At 44.1% G+C, this 21,654-nt stretch overlaps 2 pseudogenes; both read right to left on the bottom strand.

Moving 5' to 3' along the window:
- Positions 1-4,549: 4,549 nt before the first annotated feature.
- LOC132224520 (nascent polypeptide-associated complex subunit alpha-like) lies at positions 4,550-14,050 on the bottom strand (annotated as a pseudogene).
- Positions 14,051-19,621: 5,571 nt separating this feature from the next.
- On the bottom strand, positions 19,622-21,251 carry LOC132224519 (large ribosomal subunit protein uL6-like; annotated as a pseudogene).
- Positions 21,252-21,654: the final 403 nt, after the last annotated feature.

The following is a 21,654-nucleotide window of genomic DNA, read 5'->3' as shown; positions in this document are numbered from 1 at the left end:
TGCGGCTGCTGCACCTCGTACAGCGGCTGTCTGCTCGTGGGGCTGCTGCTCCTTGGACAGGAGTGGGCTGCTCACGTGTCTGCTGCTTGCATGGTTGCAGTGCCCTGGGCTAAGGTGTTGGGCCGGTCAAGGGGGAGCACGCTTCAGAACTCACAGGAGCCTACGCCCAGGGTGGCTGGAGACTCGTTGACCATGGGACGTTAGCCGAGGTAGCAGGTCCCTGGCAGGGGTGTCTGTAGAGTCCCAGGTGTTATCTGAGGGCACCCTGGGTGGGGTTGAGGCCTGGCTCCCAGTTACAGCAGCTCTCCCCTTAAAAACACTAGGCTTCTGAGGATGAGCCAGCCTCCTGGAACTGCTTACATGGTAGCAGAGGCTTCCTAGTTAGGCGAGCCCATTTAGCCTGACCCCGAAGGCCCTGCGGGATCTATCTGTGCCTCACTCACATACACACACACACATCCCACATGACCGCATACTCTTCTTTTGGCCCCTCACTGACTCACGCTCTCTCCGTCACTGCTGCCTTCTTCCTGCCTCTGTAGTTGGGTCTGGAGTGTTATTGACCCATTTGTGGATGGAGTTTCCTCTCCAGGTGTCTGGTTATGAGGCTCACTCTCTAGCACCTGGCCAGACAGGATAAAATTCACCTCGACAAGACACAACACAAAGGGACCAAAGCAAAAATGTACTCACGACAATAATAACCCTACTATAAGTGACCACCTGAGAAAAGAAAATTAGGGGCGAGAAAAGAGAGCATAAATGATATCAAAGACAGTGAAAAAGATAGGAGAGAAAAGAAAAAGGAAGAAAAGGAGATTATTTATACACACACACACACACAGGGAAAACACCACAGAACCAATACATAAACAAATAATAATAATAATTAAAAAAATAAAAATAAAAAAATACAAACACCAAACCCCCAGCAAAGAGGGTGGGGGCAGAATCTGTAGATGCTGAGCTTATATATAGAAGATAAGGTTAAAAGTTGGATGAATATGGGGAGGATCTCAGTTCAGTATAGAGGAAGTAGAAAGGAGATGGATGGATAAGAGTAAAGGGAAGGAGAAAAAATAATAATAAATTTACAAAAAATTTGATTTCAAAAATGGTATAAAAATAGCAAATAAAAATAAAATAAAATAGAGTGATGGAAAAATAATGTGAAAAGAAACAGAAAATAAAGGAACAAACAAAAACAGGAAAACAAAGAAAAAAAGAGATAAAGTAATCACAAAATAAAAATAAATAAAAATAAAAAAGTGAAGTGTTCCCTTGGCTGGCTTGAGATCCCAGTCTTCTGTACTGTAGTGTTTCTCAGGATCCCTCTTTGTCTGTTTTTAAAATAGACTTTTTTGTTAAGGCAGTTTTAGGTTCATAACAAAATTGAGCAGAAGGTACAGCGATTTCCCTTATGCCTCCTGCCTCCACATGCATAGCCTCCTCCATCTTCAACATCCTGTACCAGAGTGCTACATTTGTTACAATTGATGAACCTACATTGAGACATTATGATCCCTCAAGTCCATAATTTACATTAGAGTTCACTCTATGAGTAGTAAATTCTATAGATTTGGACAAATGTATAAGACATGCATCTACTACAGTATTACACAGAATAGTTTCACTGCCCTAAAAATCCCCTGTGCTCTGCCTATAAACTTAAGTTGGCCTTTAAGTTTGCTGTGCCCTAGTCCCTAGAAGCCACTGATCTTTTTACTGTCGCCATCATTTTGCCTTTTTGAGAATGTCACAGAGTTGGAACAATACAGTATATAACCTTTCCAGGTCAGCTTCTTTTACTTACTAGTAGTACTAGCATTTCAAGTTCCTCCATGTATTTTCATGGCTTGATGGCTCATTTCTATGTAGCACTGATTGATATTAGATTGGATGTACTACAGTTTATTTATCCATTCGCCACTGAAGGACATCTTGGTTGCTTCCAAGTTTGCACAATTATGAATAAAGCTGCTACAAATATCCATGAGCAGATTTTTGTGTGGGCATAGTTTTCAAATTTCTTTGGGTAAATACCAAGGAGCACAATTGCTGGATGGTATGTTGAGTATGTGTCATCTTCTAAGAAGCTGCCAGTCTTCCAAAGTGGTTGCACCATTTTGCATTCCCACCAGCAATGAATGAGACTACCTTTGTCACATGTCTTAGGGAGCAGTGTTAGTGTTCTAGATTGTGGCTGTTCTAATAGCTGTGTAAGGTATCATGTTTTCATTTGCATTTCACCAGGACACAGGATGTGGAGCATCCTTTCATATGCTTATTTGCCATCTGTTTATCTTCTTTGGTGAGGTGCCTAAGATTTTTGGCTCATTTTTAATTGGGGTTTTTTTTCTACTATTAAGTTTTAAGTATTCTTAGTATATTTTGGATATCAGTCCTTTTCAGATATGTCTTTTGCAAATATTTTCTCCCAGTGTATGGCTGGTCTTTTCATTCTCCTGACAGTGTCTTTCACAGACCAGACTTTTTTGATTTTAATGAAATCCAGCTTATCAATTATTTCTTTCATGGATTGTGCCTTTGGTGTTGCATCTAAAAAGTCATTGCCAGTCAGTCGGTGTGGTTTCGTTCCTGGTCAGGGCACATGCCCGGGTTGTGGACTTGACTCCAGTAGGGGGTGTGCAGGAACCAGCCAATCAATGTGATGTCTCTCTTTCATTGATCCCTTCCTCTCTCTCTAATATTAACTTTTAAAAGCATATTTAAATATATACACTAAAAGAGTCATTGCCAAACACAAGGTCCCTAGATTTTCTCCTTTGGTATCTTTTAAAAGTTTTATAGTTTTGCATTTTACATTTGGGACTATAATCCATTCTGAGTTAATTTTTTATTGAATTTATTGGGGTGACATTGGTTCACACAACCATACAGGTTTCAAGTGTACAACTAGACAAAACATCTAGCCCTAATTAGTTTGGCTCAGTGGATAGGGTGTCAGCCTGCAGACTGAAGGGTCCCAGGTTTGATTCTGGTCAAGGGCATGTACCTTGGTTGTGGGCACATCCCCAGTAGAGAGTGTGCAGGAGGCAGCTGATCGGTGTTTCCTCTCATTGATGTTTCTATCTCTCTATCCCTCGCCCTTCCTCTCTGTAAAAAAATCAATAAAATATATTTTTTTAGCCCTAACCGGTTTGGCTCAGTGGATAGAGCGTCGGCCTGAAGACTGAAAGGTCCCAGGTTCGATTCCAGTCAAGGGCATGTACCTTGGTTGCGGGCACATCCCCAATAGGGGGTGTGCAGGAGGCAGCTGGTCGATGTTTCTCTCTCATCGATGTTTCTAACTCTCTATCCTTCTCCCTTCCTCTCTGTAAAAATTCAATAAAATATATTTAAAATATATATATATTTTTTAAAAAAAACACACATTTACACACTGCATCATGTGCCCATTGTCCAAAGCCAAGTCTATTTCAATCCCCATTTCCCCCTTTTTCCCACCTTCACCCAGCCCCCACCTCCCTTCCACTCTGGCTATCACCACACTGTTGTCTGTTACAAATATATGTGTGTGTGTGTGTGTGTGTGTGTGTGTATTTGCTTAATCTCTTTACCTTCTTTCATTCAGCCCCCCAAACCCTCTCCACTCTGATAGCTGTCAGTCTATTCCATGTATCCATGCCTCTGGTTCTATTTTATTCATCAGTTTATTTTGTTCATTAGATTCCACATATAAGAGAGATCATGTGATTTTTTTTTACTAAGTGAAAATCTTTATTTTTCTTTATTGAATAAGGTATTACATACATGACCTTATCTCCCCATTGCCCCCCACCCCACTCCCTGCTCCTACCCTCACCCCACCCCCCAGTGTCTGTGTCTATTGGTTATGCTTATATGCATCCATACAAGTCCTTTGGTTGATCAAGATCATGTGATATTTGTCTTTGTCTGACTGGCTTATTTCGCTTAGCATAATGCTCTCCAGGCCCCTCCTTGCTGTCGCAAAGGGTAAGAGCTCCTTCTTTTTTATAACTGCATAGTATTCCATGGTATAGATGTATCACAGCTTTTTATCCATTTGTCTACTGATAGGCACTTGGCTGTTTCCAGATCTTAGCTATTGTAAATAATGCTGCTATGAACATAGGGGTGCATATATCCTTTCTAATTGGTGTTTTGGGATTCTAAGAATATATACCCAGAAGTAGGATCGCTAGGTCAAGAGACAGCTCCAGTTTAAATTTTTTTAGGAATCTTCTTATGGTTTTTAATAGTGGTAGCACCAGTTTGCATTCCCATCAGCAGTGTGCAAGAGTTCTAATTTCTCCACATCCTTGCAACACTTTTCTTTTGTTGTTTTGATAATAGACACCTGACAGGTGTCAGCACCTGTCAAAAAGACTTTGTTCCATTTTATTACTTTTGTACCTTTGTCAAAATAAGTTGAATATATTTAAATGGGTCTACTTTGGGGCTCTCTCTTTTCTGTTCCACTAATCTAGTTGACTATTCTTTTGCCAACACTGTCTTAATTACTGTAGCTTTATAGTAAGCCTTGAAGTTGGGTAGCATCAGTCCTCTAACTCTGCTCTCCTTCAACATTGCGTTGGCTATTCTGGATCTTCTGCTTCTCCGTTATACATTTCAGAATCAGTTTGTTGGTAGCCACAAAATAACCTTTTGGGATTTCCTTGTCTGGTTTTGGTATTAGGATCTGGTTAATGCTGAATGCATAGAATATAATGGGATGTGTTCCCTCCTTGTCAGGTAGAATTCTGAGATGGCACCCAAGGTTCAAAGCTCCTGGTGTTCATAAACCTTGCTGTAGTTATTTAATGAAACATGAATCAACTTGCTGCTGTAAAGGGATTTTGCAGATGTAATTAAGGTCCAAAATCAGAAGGATAGGAAATGTGTGACACACTGTTGCTGGCTTGTAGACAGAGAGAGGCCATGTGACAAAGAATGTGGAGATGAGATGAGATCAGCCCCAGCTGATAGCCAGCAAGTACGTGGGAACTCCTCCTACAACTGTAAGGAACTGAATTTTGTCAATAACAAGAATGAACTTAGAATCATATTTTCCCCAGAGCCTCCAGACAACCCCTAGATTTCAGCCTTGTTATAACCTGAGCAGAGAGCCCAGTCATTTTGTGCTGAACTTTTGACCTATAGAAACTGATATAATAAATGAATATTGATTTAGGGTATTAAATTTGTAGTTTTTTATGCAGCAATACAAATTTAATACATTCCTCGTCTTTCTCCTGGAAAAGTTTGCATACAACTGCTATTATTTCTTCCATAACTGTTTGATCAAATTCACCAGTAAAGCCATCTGGACATAAGGTTTTCTTCGTGGGAAAGTTTTAACTATGAAATAAATTTCTTTAAAGACATATGACTATTCAGATCGGTGATGTGTTTTTTGTTTTTTGTTTTTCTCTGGAGTGGACTTAGTAGCTTGTGTCTTTTAAGGAATGTGTCTAGTTTGCCTAAATTATCCAATTTATTACCATAAAGCTCTTTATGACATCCCCTTATTATTATACTAGAGGCCCGATGCACGAAGATTCATATAAGAGTAGGCCTTCCTTCCCCTGGCTGCTGGCACCAGCTTCCCTCTGGCACCCAGGACCCGGGCTGCTTCACTCCGCCATGCTGCCAGGCACCAGGAGCCAGGGCTGCTTCTCTCCAGCCACCACTGCCAGGCACCCGGGACCTGGGTTGCTTTGCTCTAGTCGCTGCCAGGCACCCTCTCGGGCCCGGGCTGCTTCACTCCGGCCACCGCTGCCACCCACTCAGTTCACCACGGTTCCCCATCCAGTAGAGCAGTCATTCCAGTTGTGATGTTTTTGCCTCTAGCCTTTTGCTATATGGGATTAATTTCTGTAGTGTTGTCCTATATCTCATTCTTGATATTAGTCATTTGGGTCTTCTCTCTTTTTTCCCTTATCAATTTGGCTAGTGTGTCATTAATTTTATTGATCTTCCCAAAGAGCCCACTATTGGTTTTTAAAATTTTCTCTATAGTTTTTCCTTTGTATTTTGATGATTTCTACTCTTATCTTTATTATTTCCTTTCTTCTGCTTACTTTGGGTTTAATTTCCACTTTTTAAAAAAATATATTTTATTGATTTTTTACAGAGAGGAAGGGAGAGGGATAGAAAGTTAGAAACATCAATCAGCTGCCTCCTGCATAACCCCCACCAGGGATGTGCCTGCAACCAAGGTACATACCCTTGACCAGAATCGAACCTGGGACCCTTCAGTTCACAGACCGATGCTCTATCCACTGAGCCAAACCAGTTAGGGCTAATTTCCACTTTTTATCATGGTTTCTTAAGGTGGAAGCTGAGGTCATTGATTTGAGACAATTCTTCTTTTCAGAAGCCATAGCTTTATTAATGCTAGAAACAGTACAAATTTCAAGCCAAGCTACAGTTACTCTTTTGAAATACCAAAAAAAGTCCTCTTTTTTGAATGGTTACATTGTTAATTCCATAATAGCATGTATAACAGCGGTTCTCAACCTGTGGGTCGCGACCCCTTTGGCGGTCGAATGACCCTTTCACAGGGGTCGCCTAAGACCATCTTGCATATCAGATATTTCCATGACGATTCATAACAGTAGCAACATGACAGTGATGAAGTAGCAACGAAAATAATTTTATGGTTGGGGTCACAACATGAGGAACTGTATTTAAAGGGCCAGAAGGTTGAGAACCACTGATGTATAATATCATTCCTGTTGCTCTTCAGGGCTGGGACTGCCTTTGCTCTCCACACATTTGCTTGTGGCATGATCAGTTCTATGTCCTTAACTTCCACGCCTGTTTCATCAGCCTCTTCTTCACTCTCCTCTTGTACAGTTGGAGTATCGATGTTTTTTTAAATGTTTGAGACAGCTTCACCTTGAACTTTGAATTTCTCAGAAGTTGCTAGCTGTGCTGGCTGAGATAAAGCCTCGATCTTGGCTTCCCCAAAACCTCTGTCGGTAGCTGAAGCTGGAGTCTTGTAGACATTTGGCTTTGGAATGACAAAGAGGACATTCTTAGATGTCAGTGATCCTAGTAACCCCTACAACCTGTCAAAGACCCAGTTTGGACATAGCCTTCTGTGCCTTCTTTTCACTTCAGTTCTGTTTTGGTTTACCGGCTGGTTCTTCATCGATTTCAGCTGCTGCTGCTAGCTGAGCCTGTATGGTTGCCTGGTGGAATCTTGTTCTTTGAGCTCTGGTACTGATTCATCACTGTCAGGTTCTGTTTCAGACCCTGTCTCAGCCTGGGGCTGTGGCAACTCATTCTGTGACAGAGACTTCACCCAGCATTCTGTGCAGGCAATGCAGAGCCAAGATGGCAGCAGAAAGAGAGTAAGTGGTAGCCTAATATAAGCATTTAATGTTATAAATGTCTTTTGAAGCACTGCTTTTGATGCATTCCATGCATTTTGATACATTTGTTTTCATTTTAATTCCATTCAAAATACTTTTAAATTTTCCTTATGATTTCCCTTTTGACCTTTGGTGTGCTGGTTATCAATTTATTGCCTCTCAGCTTAAAGTTCATCCTTTCTGCCTGTTCTGTGATCATGGAACATAGTTGAGGTATTTTTCCTTTGCCAGCTGGCATTGAAGCTTTCTCAGGAGAGAGTGCTGAAGAGATATTGCTAGAGGAAAAGAGGTTTCCTTCCTGATTCCTGTGTGTTTGCTTGGCAGTCTCCTTCTGCATGACTTTTTCTGGCACCAGACTCTTCCATTCCTGGGTTCTTGCAGGGCATGGAAGCCAGCAGCACCCAGTGACCAGCAGCTCTCCCCTCGCACCAGTACTCACCCCCAGGCAGCTTGGCAGCAACACAGGGCCTCTGGATACTGCAGCACTTGCAGCTTCCCCAGGGCCTGGCTCCTGCAGAGCACGGAAGCCAGCAGCTCTCTGTGAACAGCTTTCTCCCTCCCCCCAGCAGGCAGATTTCTGGCGAGTTCCAGAAGATAGATTTCCAACAGGTTGCATCAGTACCACACCACAATACTCTGTCATCTAGTGAGCTACAGTCATGCCTCTCCGACAAAATCTGGATCTCAGCTCCAGGGGCATTGTATCTTAGCCTGGGGATAGTGACTACATCTTAATTCTGTTATTCCTATGATCTTTAGAGTCTCTGTACACCTCACTAGTCAATTCCTCATAATTCTAATCCCCTGTTATAGGTAATTCCTTGTATTAACTTTCCCTGTTCAAATTACTGTGTCATTCCTCTCTTCAGACAGGACACAGACAGAATTGTTACCAGGAGTGATCCCAGGAAATAGACCTGCAGAGAGAGATGCAACTGTGGGATTGGTTCATTCACACCTCCTTCAGGCTAGTAATTCATGGCGAGCAGTGACATCACAATTAATCAACCTACAGTTGATTGTGATGAAGTGCTAACTGAAGCACATGCCTTGGATGCCTTAAATGGCTGCTGCACTTGACCATTATGGCAGGCATCATGGCTATAAGGACTGGGATGTGGGATTGATATTTTTTAATGCATTTGAGCAGTTCAGTCACAGTCTAAGAACCAGAGAGCTTTCGTGATGTATAAGAGAGGCTGTTCTTCGTTGTAGCTGCAGGGCTAATATTGCTGAAAATCAAACACAACGTTTAATTGAGTAGGTTGTTGAATTGCAATGACAGTTGAAGTCACAGCCTTGACACTGATAAAGAATGGAATCCCAACACTTGGAATGGGGACAACTGTTTGGTCCCAGATGAAACGGACAATCTTGAACTACCAAGTCACTCTGAGCCTCCCTTACTAAGTAGCTAGCCCTTTAGTATCTGAGACTAGCCTTTTGCTCCTTGAAAACCCTGTGATAAACTCACATGGTCCAGATGCCTTGAAAGGGGATGCCCCTTCTCCTCAAGACCCACCACAACAACCCCCTATGGTCGATAGAGTCATAACTGAGGTCAAAGCTCAGCATGCAAATGCACACAATAACCAAGGAGGAAATAGGTCTTATCCACTCATCCCCTTTCTACTTCCTCTATATATATATTATATATATATATATCCTATATAATAAAGAGAGAGAGAGAGAGAGAGAGAGAGAGAGAGAGAGAGAGAGAGAATGAGAACAGTTCTAGGGTTCTCCTTGTATTGGGGGCCAGGGTTTCATGGGCTCACTCTTTTATTTTGTTGTTGTTAATCCTCACCCGAGGATATTTTTCCATTGATTTTTAGAGAGAAACAACAATGTGAGAGAGACACATCAATTGGTTGCCTCCCACCCACATGCGCCCAAGATCCATGCCCTTGACCAAGAATCAAACCTGGGACTCTTCAGTTTATGGAGCCGATGCTCTATTCACTGAGTCAAACTGGCTAGGGCATGGGCTCACTCTTTTATTGGTGAATTTAAAGCATAAAAACAATAAAACAAGCAAGTAGCCTAAATGTTCAGTTATTGTAATCAACCAGGATCTCTAAAACAGAGGAGCGGGGGGGGGGGGGGGGCAGGTTAGCGGGGGAAGGCACCTGGCTCTTTAGTCCTGAGGCTGGCACTGTGTTTATTGGAGACAGCTGCCTTTGAAATGAATGCATCTTTGAAATGGATGCCTCAGCAGTCAAAGCTTAAGTCAGGCACTTGCATTACAAAGGAGAAAAAAACCCAACTGTCAGGGCGCACACTAAACCTGCTACTAATATAATATTGTATGTCAGTTATACCTCAAAACATTTTTTAAAAAATGAGAGTAGTTATCTGCAAAAGAGCATACAGATTTTCTCTAAACTCCTAGAAGTTGACACTATGATTGCCTCATTTGTGCTTGCCAGAATCTTCACACAGCATTCTTATATGTCACAGACTCTTGGTGTATCGTTGAATCTGCTGGGTTGTAAGGTCCAAATTCAAGAGCAGTTTGTACTGCAGTCTGAACTGCAAAGCGTGTGGGCAACTAAATGGAAACCTTTTGGGTTCAGAGTAGCACACTCAGATGTTACTTCCGAAATTCAAAGAAGCCTACCAAGGTGTCTTAGTCTGTTTGGGCTGCTATAACAAAATACCACAGGCCGGCATCTCTCAGTGATTGGGTGTTGACCTATGAACCAGGAGGTCACGGTTCAATTCCAGGTTGTGGGCTCGATCCCCAGTAGGGGACTTGCAGGAGGCAGCTGATCAATGATTCTCTCTCATCATTGATGTTTCTCTCTTTCTCTCTCTTCATCTCTGAAATCAATTATCTATAACTAGAGGCCCGGTGCACAAAAATTTGTGCACTCGGGGGGGAGGGGGGTCCCTCAGCCTGGCCTGTGCCCTCTCGCAGTCTGGGACCCCTCGGGAGATAACGACCTGCTGGCTTAGGCCTGCTCCCGGGTGGCAGAGGGCAGGCCCAATCCCTAGGTGCAGCCCCTGGTCGGGCTCAGAGCAGGGCCGACTGGGGAGTTGGGGCGCTGCCCCTTCTCATGCACAGAGCAGGGCAATCGGGAGGTTGTGATTCCACCCTCAGTCACACTCAGGGTAGGGCCGATTGGGGGGTTGGGGCACCATCCCCTGTCACACTCAAGGCAGGGTCAATGGGGAGGTTGCGGTGCCACCCCCTGTCATGCACAGAGCAGGGCCAATCAGGGGGTTGGGGCATTTCCCCCTGTCACTCACAGAGCAGGGCCCATCAGGGGGGTTGGGGCGCCACACCCTGTCACACACAGAGCCGCAGGGCAATCAGGGGGTTTGGGCGCTGCCCCCGGTCACGCAGATCCCGGTGCCGGGAGGCCTCGCAGCTCCGCTGATCCCGGTGCTGGGAGGCATATTACCCTTTTACTATATAGGGTAGAGGCCTGGTGCATGGGTGGGTGCCGGCTGGTTTGCCCTGAAGGGTGTCCTGGATCAGGGTGGGGGTCCCCACTGGGGTGCCTGGCCAGCCTGGGTGAGGGGATGATGGCTGTTTGCAGCTGGTCACACACCCTTCAGGGTGGGGGTCCCCACTGGGGTGCCTGGCCAGTCTGGGTGAGGAGCTGAGGGCTGTTTTCAGGCTGGGGGTGACTGAAGCTCCCAACCACTCTTTTTTCTCTTTTCTTTTTTTTTATTCTGGGCCAGCTTTAGCTTTGAGGCTTGACTCCAGCTCTTAGGCCTCCGCTGCTGAAAGTAGGTTTCTGGCCTTTGCTTACAATGTTGCGATCCTGCTGGCTGAAGCCCGGCAGGTTTCTGGGGTTTTGTTTAGCTTCTATGTTTGTTACATAGTTGCTTGCAGCTCAGAGGCCTGCAGCGGCAGGTGGGGAACATTGGAGTCCTCCGTCACTGAAGCAAGCAAGCCTCATGTTAGTTTCAAGCTGCCTGGCTGTCGGCCGCCATCTTGGCTGGCAGTTAATTTGCATATTGCCCTGTTTAGCCAATGGGAAGGGTAGCAGTTGTATGCCAATTACCATGTTTCTCTTTTATTAGATAGGATAATAAAAGCATAATATGGTAATTAGACCAGACATCCTTCTGGATGAAGCTGGGGCTGTGAGGGAAGCCCAGTGCCAGGTGCCTGCTGGTGGCTGGAGGGAAGCATGGGTCCTGGATGCCAAAGGGAAGCCAGTGCTGGTGGCTGGGGAAAGGAAGACCTAATATATATATATATATATATATATCCTATATAATAAAGAGGTAATATGCAAATTGACTGTCACACCTTTGCACAAGATGGCTGCCCCCATGTGGTCAAAGATGGCCGCCCCCATGTGGTCACAAGATGGCCACCACAAGATGGCTGGCAGGGGAGGGCAGTTGGGGGCAACTGGGTCTGGTAATATACACCCAGCCAAGCCCCCTGGGCACTGGGGCCAGCTTCCTCGGCCCAGCATCCCAACCAGACTGCACCCCACCCAGGGGCCCTGCTCCAGCCCAGGTGGACCAGCCCCACCTGCCCAGGGGCCTTGGTGACTGAGGAAGAGCAGCCGCTCCCAGCCCAGCCCCCTTGGACCCTGGGGACTCTGATGAGAGATGCAGGTGTAGATGGGGCTGTAGGTGCATACAAATCGACTGACTGGTTGCTATGATGCGCACTGACTAACGGGGCAGATGCTCAATGCAGGAGCTGCCCCCTGGTGGTCAGTGCACTCCCACAGGGGGAACACAGCTCAGCCAGAAGCCAGGCTCACAGCTGGCAAGTGCAACGGTGGTGGTGGGAGCCTCTCCCACCTCGTGGCAACAGTAAGAAACAGCGAGCAGGCAGGTGGTAAGGAGCGAGGGGTCCTGGACTACAAGAGGGTGCAGGCCAGGCTGAGGGACCCCTCCCCCCCTGCACAAATTTCATGCACCGGGCCTCTTGTGAGATACATAATAACCATACAGCCTGAAATTCCCATCATGAATGGGTGTCTTGTCTGACCCACATAGCCATAAAATTAGACATGCATAGCAGCAATCTATCCTATCTAATAAAGAGGGAATAGCTAATTGACCCTCATGCCATCGCAAAGATGGCGGCACCCACAGCCAATAAGGAGGGAATATGCTAATTGATTGCCATACCCTCAAAGATGGCGGCGCCCTGTCCCCTCAGCCTCACCGGGGTGGCAGGTGCACGGCAAGACCGGGCCTGCCCCTATGCAGGCCCGGCCGCTCCACGTGCCTGCTTCCGGAGTCTCCCAGTCCCTTCAGCCCCCCAGGATCAGCCCAAGGTGCAGGCAAGCCTCAAATGGCAGCTTCCCAGCCTCCCAGGGTTGCCTGAGGCTCAGGTAACCAGGGCCAGCTGAGGTTTGCACTGCTGCAACAGCAGCAGCAGCAGAGGTGTGATAGGGCATTGCCATCCCCTGATAGCCAGCTTGCCTCCCGCCCCTGAGGGCTCCTGGACTATGAGAGGGGGCAGGTCAGGCTGAGGGACCCCCCCGCTTCCAGTGCATGAATTTTTATGCACTGGGCCTCTAGTTATCAAATAAAAGTGGTATAGAAGAGACCAAGTTAGGCAATTCCAGAATATACAGTAAGTTGCATGAGCAGGTGACTCAGACTCTTTTGACACCAACTCCTATTTTATTGCCTCCTCTCCTTCAATCCAAGTCTATGGTGTCCTGGGATGTTCCTTGCAAGCAGTTGACCAAGGAGGAATAAAGTTAAGCTTGTCTTATATATTTGGGTCTGAATGATATGCTGGTACCATCCAAAAGTAGACAGATGCACATTACAGCTCTACTCAGGGGTGACCCTGAGTGATAATGGTGAAGGAAAATCTCACCCAGTGAGCAAAACATGGAACAGCATATTTCATTGTCCACTGTGTCTAGACTGCGAGATGGACAGAAACATGGAGATATATATATATCTCCATGGACTTGGGAGTAACAGGACTGGAATATTAGTGACAAGGAAGTCTGGGGAAGAGAGAAGTGGATAGACCTCTGAATGGACACAGACAGTGAAGATATTTGTGCCCCATGTGAATGCCACTGGGAGGCATATAGTGCCTGGGCTCAACAACTTGAACTTCCCCTTACTGAGGATGGCATGGTTCATGCTAATGCAGACTACCAAATCTGCCATCAGCAGAGATCAAAATTGAGTCCTCAACATGGCACTATTTGCTCTGGGGTCCAGCCAGCCAGCCACTGGTGACAGGTTGCTTATATCGAACTCTTTCATCATGGAGGGGAACAGAGATTCATCTTCATAGGAACAGACACATTTTCTGGATATGGTTTTCCCTTCCCTGCCTATAATGTTTGTGCCAGCACCACCATCTGTGGACTCTTCTACACAGCATTGCATCTGATCCAGAAACAGATTTCACAGCAAAGGAAGTGTAGTGATGGGTCCATGCCTATGGAATTAACTGGCCTCACCACAGGCCACATCATCTGGGTGCAGATGGCCTAATTGAAAGGTGGAATGGCTTTGCAGACTCTGTTATGATGCTAGTTGTGAAACAGCACCCTAAAAGAATGGGGTTTTGTTTTATAGGATGTAGTATACACTTTGAATCACAGACCAATATATGGTTCTATCTTCCCCATAGTCAGTATAAATGGGTCCTGAAATTAAGGGGTAGAAGTGGGAGTGGCTCTTCTCACTATTACACCTAATAACTCACTCATGGAATGTTTGTTCCCCATCTTGGCAACTTTGAGCTCTGCTTGTTTGGAAATCTAATATATATATATTAGAGGCCCGGTGCACTCTGGGGGGGGGTGTCCCTCAGCCTGGCCTGCACCCTCTTGGCAGTCAGATGGCAGTCAGACATCCTTAGCACTGCCACAGAGGCCAGAGAGGCTCCTGCCACTGCAGCAGCACTCGCCAGCCATGAGCCTGCTCAGGGCTTCTGGCTGAGTGGTGCTCCCCCTATGGGAGTGCACTGACCACCAGGGGGCAGCTCCTGCATTGAGCGTCTGCCCCCTGGTGGTCAGTGTGTGTCATAGTGACAGGTCATTCCACTGTTCAATCAATTTGCATATTAGCCTTTTATTATATAGGATTTTTTATTGGTTCCAGAGAGGAAGGGAGAGGGAGAGAGAGATAGAAACATCAATGATGCCAGAGAATCATTGATCGGGTGCCTCCTGCACACCCCACACCAGGGATAGAGCCTGCAACCCGGGCATGTGCCTTGCCTGGGAATCAAACTGTGACCTCCTGGTTCATAGGTCAGTGCTCAACCACTGAGCCAGGCATGATGGTTAATTTTTGTTTGTCAACTTGACTCAGCCATGGAGAGCCCAGATATTTGGTTCAACACTATTTGGAGTGTGCCTGTGAGAGTGTTTCTGGATGAAATTAACATTTGAATTGGTAGACTAAGGAAAGTAGGTGTCTCCCAAAGTGAGGGACTCATCCAATCCATTGAAGGCCTGAATAAAACAAAAAGAATAAGCAACAGAGAATTCACTCTCTCTCTGCCTGACTGTCCTTGATCTGGGACATCAACCTTCTCCAGCCTTTGTACTTGGACTTAGACTTGGATTGGAGTTTACACCATCAGTCTCCTGGGTATCCAGCTTGCTGACTGCAGATCTTGGGACTTCTCACGCTCCAAATTACGTTAACCAGTTCCTTGTAATAAATCTCTTAATATATAAATATGTCCTTTTGGTTCTGTTTCTCTGGAGAACTCTAATACAGATTTTGGTACTGGGAGTGGAGGAATAGAATGTTAAGAATGAGTTTTCTGCCTGGCCGATGTGGCTCAGTGGTTGAGCATTGACCTATGAACCAGGAGGTCAGTGGTTTGATTCCCATTCAGGGCACATGCCCAGGTTGTAGGCTCAATCCCCAGTGTGGGGCATGCAGGAGGCAGCCGATTAATGATTCTCTCTCATCATTGATGTTTCTATCTCTATGTCTCTCTCCCTTTTTCTCTGAAATCAATATATATTAAAGTTTTTTAAAAGTAATGAATTTTGTGAACTGGTTCTGAAGTTTCTGGAATTGGTTCTCTAATCTGATTAAATTGAAAGATACTAATGACGTACTATGGAGACACTCAAAATATCTACTGGATACATAATCAACTAATAAGAAGCAAGGAGCTGGGTGACTGTGTGTATGATACTTTCAAATATTTTTTTTGAAAACTAAGGAATAGAATGAGATTGGCTGGTTGCTCCTACTGTCTCTGGACAAAGTGGTGCAACAAAAGATGAGCCCAGGGATTGGAATCCCCAGCTCAAGCACCATAAATGACTCAAAAGTTTCTAGGTGTGCCCTGAAGGAGAGCCTTATTTCCTGTAGCTGAAGGGCTGAGATTACTGAAAATCAAACCCAAAATCTCAGCACTACTGGCTTAATTACAAGGCAAGTTAAGCTCCCAGCCTCGCACTTATTGGGAAGGAATAGTATCCTGAAAGTTGGAGTGTGTATGTGTGGGAAGATCCTAATGAAGCTAGGGACACTGCGCCTTGAGTTCTAGTAAGTCCTCTTTGCCAGTGGGTGAGGCCTCAACCAGGGAGCACAACAATGATTCCATTGAATTGGAAAGTAAGAAAATTTGGATATTTTGGGCTCCTAAGCCAGAGAATCTACAGGGGAAAAAAAGGGAGAGGGGAAGTAGAGTTAATTTACTAGCTAGAGCGATTGATCTTCATTACTAAGGGGAAATCAGTTGCTACTACACTGTGGAGGCAAGGAAGATTATGTCTGCAACCCAGAGGAGTATCTGAGATGCCTCTTAGTACTTCCATGCCCAACAATAAAAGTTAATGGAGAACTATAGCAACTGAAAACAGCCAGGATGATTGAGGACTCAAACTCTTCAGGAATTAAAGTTTGGGTGACTCCATCAGGTAGAGAGCATCTGAGGTTCTGGAGGAAGGCAGGGAAAATACAGAATGGATAGTGGAAGAAGGAAGCCAGTGATGGCAATTACAACCTTGTGAACAATTACAGAAATGAGTACTATTGTAGCTTTGCTTATTTTCTTCTTGCTTGTTATATTTCTGTATTTATTTGTATATGCTAGTCGTTTTCTTTTTCTGTCTCTTTCCCATTTTGATTTTATATACGAATTGGAAATTAATTTCATCTTTAGATGCTGGAATATTAGTGGGACTATGACTAAATTTGAGGAATAATTAATATAAACAGCAATGAATATAATGACTCTTGAGATATAATTTGGGGAAAGAGTGAAACTTCCTTTCTTGTGAGAAGGGTAGCTATATCTTGTTAGATATATCTTGTAGAATTGTTTTGTTGTAGGAGAATTCAAATACGTGTGGAAGGGTGCATATGGAAGCTGAGTAATCAAACGGGTGGACTGTTCCACTTATTGATTTTTGTCTCTTGGCTTCAAATTCATCTTTTATGCCTGTTCTGTGAAAATGGCTCTGGTCCTTTTAAATGTTTTTCCTTTACCAGCTGGTACTGAAGGTTTGCCAGTAGAGGGCACTGGAAAGACATTGCAAGAAGGAAAACGGTTTTGCTTCCTGCTTCTGGTGGGCCCACTCAGCAGGTTGCTGCAGCATACACAGCTTTCTCCAGCACCGGTGTCCTGAAGCATCACAGTCTCTCCGGTGCCTTGCTCCTGCAGTGCAAGGTGACCACCAGCACCCAGTGGCCAGCAGCTTCTCCCTGGAATCTCCCATCAGACAGCGAAGCACTCACAGCTTCTCCATTTTCCCGTTTTTTGCTGTGCAAGGCAGCCAGCAGCACCCAGTGGCCAGCAACTTCCCTGACACCCTCCCTCATATATAGCTTTGTAGCAGAGTGCCTCTGATGACTCACCTTCCCATGAACAACTTTCTTTGGCACCCTAGATGGTGGATTTCTGGCAGGTTCCAGGAAGCAGATTTCCAGCCAGTTCCACCATTCAATGAGTCACGACCATAATTTCTTGAACAAGGACTGGATCTCAGCTCTGAGTCCAGGAGCAGAGGGTGGGGGCAGAGAAGGGTCTTCCTTGGGAGCCATATGTCAGTCATGCTCATGCTTTCCTCCACCTTCTTGAACATAAAGCTGTTTTGACGTTCTTTGTCTATTGGATTGATCATCTGGGTCATTTTCTATGGATTATTTTTAACTATGTGGGTTGTAGTCTCCTGTTTCTTTTCATACCTGATAATATTTTATTGCATGCCAGATATTGTATATTTTGCCTTGTTGAGTGCTGAATTTTTTTGTACTTAAAAAATTGGGGTGCTTGGCCAGTGTGGATCAGTTGATTGAGCATCATCCCATGCACCAGGTCAAGACACCTGCCCGGCTTATGGGCTCGATCCCCAGTAGGGGGTGGGGGAGATTGATGATTTTATCTCTCATCATTGATGTTTCTATCTCTCCCTTCCTCTCTCTGAAATCAATAAAACTATGTTTTTAAAAATTTGTTCTGGGACACAGTTAATCAATTTGATACTGTTGAGGCTTGCATTTAAGTTTTTTAGGGCAGGCCTGAATAACCTTTAGTTCAGGGCTAATTTGACTGATAGTCTAGAGCTAATTTGGTACTGAAGCAATACCCTTCTGTGATCCTTATTCAGTGCCTCGTGTGTTAACTGATTTTCCCACTCAGGCAGATGTTGGGGATGAACTTTTCCTGCCTCTGTGTATTGTTCCTTCTGATCCTTTTCAGTGGTCTTTCCCTGGCCTCAGGCAGTTTTCTTACATATATGTGCTGGTCCCTACTGCTTGAAGACTTGAAGGGAACACTTTCTCTGTGCAGCTCCATCCTCCATAGTACTCTGCCCTTTCCTGTGAACTCTAGCTGCTTTCAGAGTTCTCAGATGTCCAACCTCGCCTTGGGGTGAACAATTGCATTCATCTATGGTTTATCCTTCCGGTGTTTCTTTTGGCAAAAATAACCAGATCTACATCTCTATTCTTATTTCTTCTTTATTATCAAAAGATAGCACTTTCTTGAAAAAAATCCAATAGACTAAATGGCCAATTCACCAAACCATCAACTCACCTACAACACAACTGATGAAAGCTAATTTGCTGAAAGATCAATGTTCTGAATTCTTAAAGATTTGGAGATAATTTTAATTTCACTCTACTACTGGGTGGTAGGTACCAAACACCTTCAACCAAGTTAATTCACTGCTGCTCTTCTACAGCCAGAGGTAGCAACATGATTGATGGAAATACAAAATGTTGGCCATGGGGAGGGGAGAATTCCTAGGCATGGGTTGACTTGGTCACTTGGCAATTGGCACACAGGGAAGGATCCTGGGCAGTGTAATGGCCTTCTTTCCATTAGGGCTTGGGGCTGGGATGGAAATAGGGCCAAAAAGTGAAGATGAGTGGTAACAATGTTCATCTCAAAGTGGAGCTTTTCCAAGATACCAAGAGCCATGAGCTGAGGCCACCGCAAGAAGAGGCTCCAGTAAATCTTCATGACCTTGACAATGAATTCTTTTTTTCTTTTCCTCCAAATCAATACATGGCTTTTTTTGCATCTTTATTGTTTTAATGTATTTTTATTGATTTCAGAGAGGAAGGAAGAGGGAGAGAGAAAAACATCAGTGATGAGAGAAAATCATGGATCAGCTGCCTCCTGCCCATCCCCACACTGGGGATCGAGCCCGCAACCTGGACATGTGCCCTTGACTGGAATTGAACCTGGGGCCTTTCAGTCTACAGGCCGATGCTCTATCCACTGAGCCAAACTGGTTCATCTTTAAAATATCACCAAAACTAAAAAAAGAAAAGAAAGAGAAAAAACTTATGGACAGGGACAACAGTGTGGTGATTGCCAGGGGAAAGGAGTAGAGGGAGGTGGAAAAGAGTACAGTGGGGCCTTGACTTACGAGTTTAATTTGTTCCGTGACGGAGCTCGTAACTCAAATTACTCGTATGTCAAATCATAAAGTGAACGAGTGAGACACGTGATGCTGGGCTGATGTTGTGGTGTTCACTGTGACGTTCGCTGCGCCAACTAGCGGTGGGGTATCTGAAGCTGGCTCGTAACCCGAATTTTAGCTCGCAACTCAAAGCAAAAAATCGGCCAAGAGACGGCTCGTATCTCGAAAAACTCGTAAGTCGGGACACTCGTAAGTCAAGGCCCCACTGTATAGGGGAGATAAATGGTGATGGACAGAAACTTGACTTGGAGTAGTGAACACACAGTATGTTGTACAAATGATGTATTGTACAATTGTGCACCTGGGACCTGTTAACCAGTGTCACCCCAATGAATTCAATAAATATAATACTGCAAATAAGTCTGAGGAATCATTTGGAATCTTGCAGTTTCTATACCTGGACAACTTAGATCTTATTCATCAGCCTGCTGAACTGGGCCTTTTTCAGAAACATAGATACCAACCAAAATTTTTCTGATATCCTTGCTTTTAACTGCAGTGGCTCGCTGAATCAAAGCAGCTGAATTTGATACAAGTTCAATGTTGTTTCCTTCAAGAATCAACTAATCTTTCTGGGCTTGAGATACTGAACAAACAACACCTGACTTCATCCGAACCCTGTGGATGTATTTTTCACCGAAGAAATTTCTGTTTCCAACAAGAGAACCATTCTCCTGAATAACGACATTTATGGGGAAGTGAGTGTACACAGACCTCATCTTGTAACAGAAGCTCAGTGTAAAACCCTTAATCATGTTCTGTACATGGCTGCAGATAGTGAAAACGGTGGCCAGTTCCTTTCTATATCCCCATTTGTCAACCCAGAGCCTCTTTTTCTTTCCAAGGAGACTGAGTTCCACATTGATTTGATTGAAACCCCTCCACAGGGTGCCTCTGAGGCCCTTCACAATAACTGTGCGCCCCTTGAGAGAGATGTCAACATTTTCTGGGATGTTGACAGTTTGATTGCTGAGAAGGGTCTTTATCCTCACAGTAAGTGTGGCAAAGAGTGACAGTGAGTTCCTAAGTATGACATCAAAAGTACAGTCAACAAAAGAAAAAAAAAACAGATAAATTGGATTTCATAAAAATGTAAAACTTCTGTGCATCAAAGTGAAAAGACAACTCACAGAATAGGAGAACGTAATTGCAAATCTTATAAGGGTCTAGTACCCAGAATATAATAGAACTCATAATTCAACAACAAAATGAAAAACAGCCCGGTTGATGTGGCTCCATTATTGAGCATCTACCTATGAACCAGGATGTCACAGTTCTATTCCCGGTCAGGGCACATGCCCAGGTTGCGGAGGACGTGCTCTCTCATCATTGATATTTCTATCTCTCTCTTCCTCTCCTTTCCTCTCTGAAATCAATAAAAATATTTTTAAATAAGATATTTTTAAAAATTAGATTTTTTAATGGGTAAAGGACTTCAATAGACATTTCTCCAAAGAAGACATACAAATGTCTTGGAAGCACATGAAAAGATACTCAACATCATTTATCATTAGAGAAATGCAAATGAAAACCACAGTGAGATACCATCCTCACTAGGATGGCTATAATAAATTTTTTAAAAAATAATAATAAATGTTGGCAAGAATATGGAGAAAATGAAACCCTCATGCTGCTGATGGAAATGTAAAACAATTTCAGCTTCTGTGGTATGTTTGGCGGTTCCTCAAAAACGTAAACATAGAATTATCAACTGGCCCAGCAATTCCATTCCTAGGTAGATTCCCCCAAACAACTGAAAACTGGTACTCAACAAATTCCTGTACACGCATCACTATGTACAACAGTCAAAAGGTGGAAACAACTCATACGTCCATCATCAAATGAATGGATAAACAAAACGTGGTATATACATACAATAGAATATTTATTATTCAGTCATAAAAAAGTATGAAGTACATAAGGCATACTGTAATGCAGATGAATCTTGAAAGCATTATGCTATGTGAAAGAAGCCAGACAAAAAAGCTCACACATTGTATGCTTTCACGATAGGTAAATCCATAGAGACAGAACACAGATCAGTGGTTGCCAGGGGTTGAGGGATGGAGAGTGTGGGCAACTGCTTAATGGGTACAGGGTTTCCTTTTGGGGTGATGAAAACATTTTGAAACTAGATAGAGATGGTGGTTGCACAACATTGTAAATATACTCATTGCCACTGAATTGCTCACTTTATAATAGTTAATTTTATGTTTTGTTAATTTCACCTCAATGAAAAAAAGAAGGGGAGGAGAAGAAAAGGAGAAGGAGAGAGGAATGGAAGAAGAAAATCTAATTCTCTAGTGGGGCGTGGGTAAGTAGGTTTTCCTTGAGACATTCTTTTCAGCTTTATGAGATATAATTGATATATGACATTGCGTAAGTGTAGAATGTGGTGATTTTTTTAATACACATAGACATTGAGA

Source organism: Myotis daubentonii, chromosome X (assembly GCF_963259705.1).
Source record: "Myotis daubentonii chromosome X, mMyoDau2.1, whole genome shotgun sequence".
NCBI lineage: Eukaryota > Metazoa > Chordata > Mammalia > Chiroptera > Vespertilionidae > Myotis > Myotis daubentonii.
Note: the sequence above shows the minus strand (reverse complement) of the source record. Positions and strands in the feature narration are given on the sequence as shown.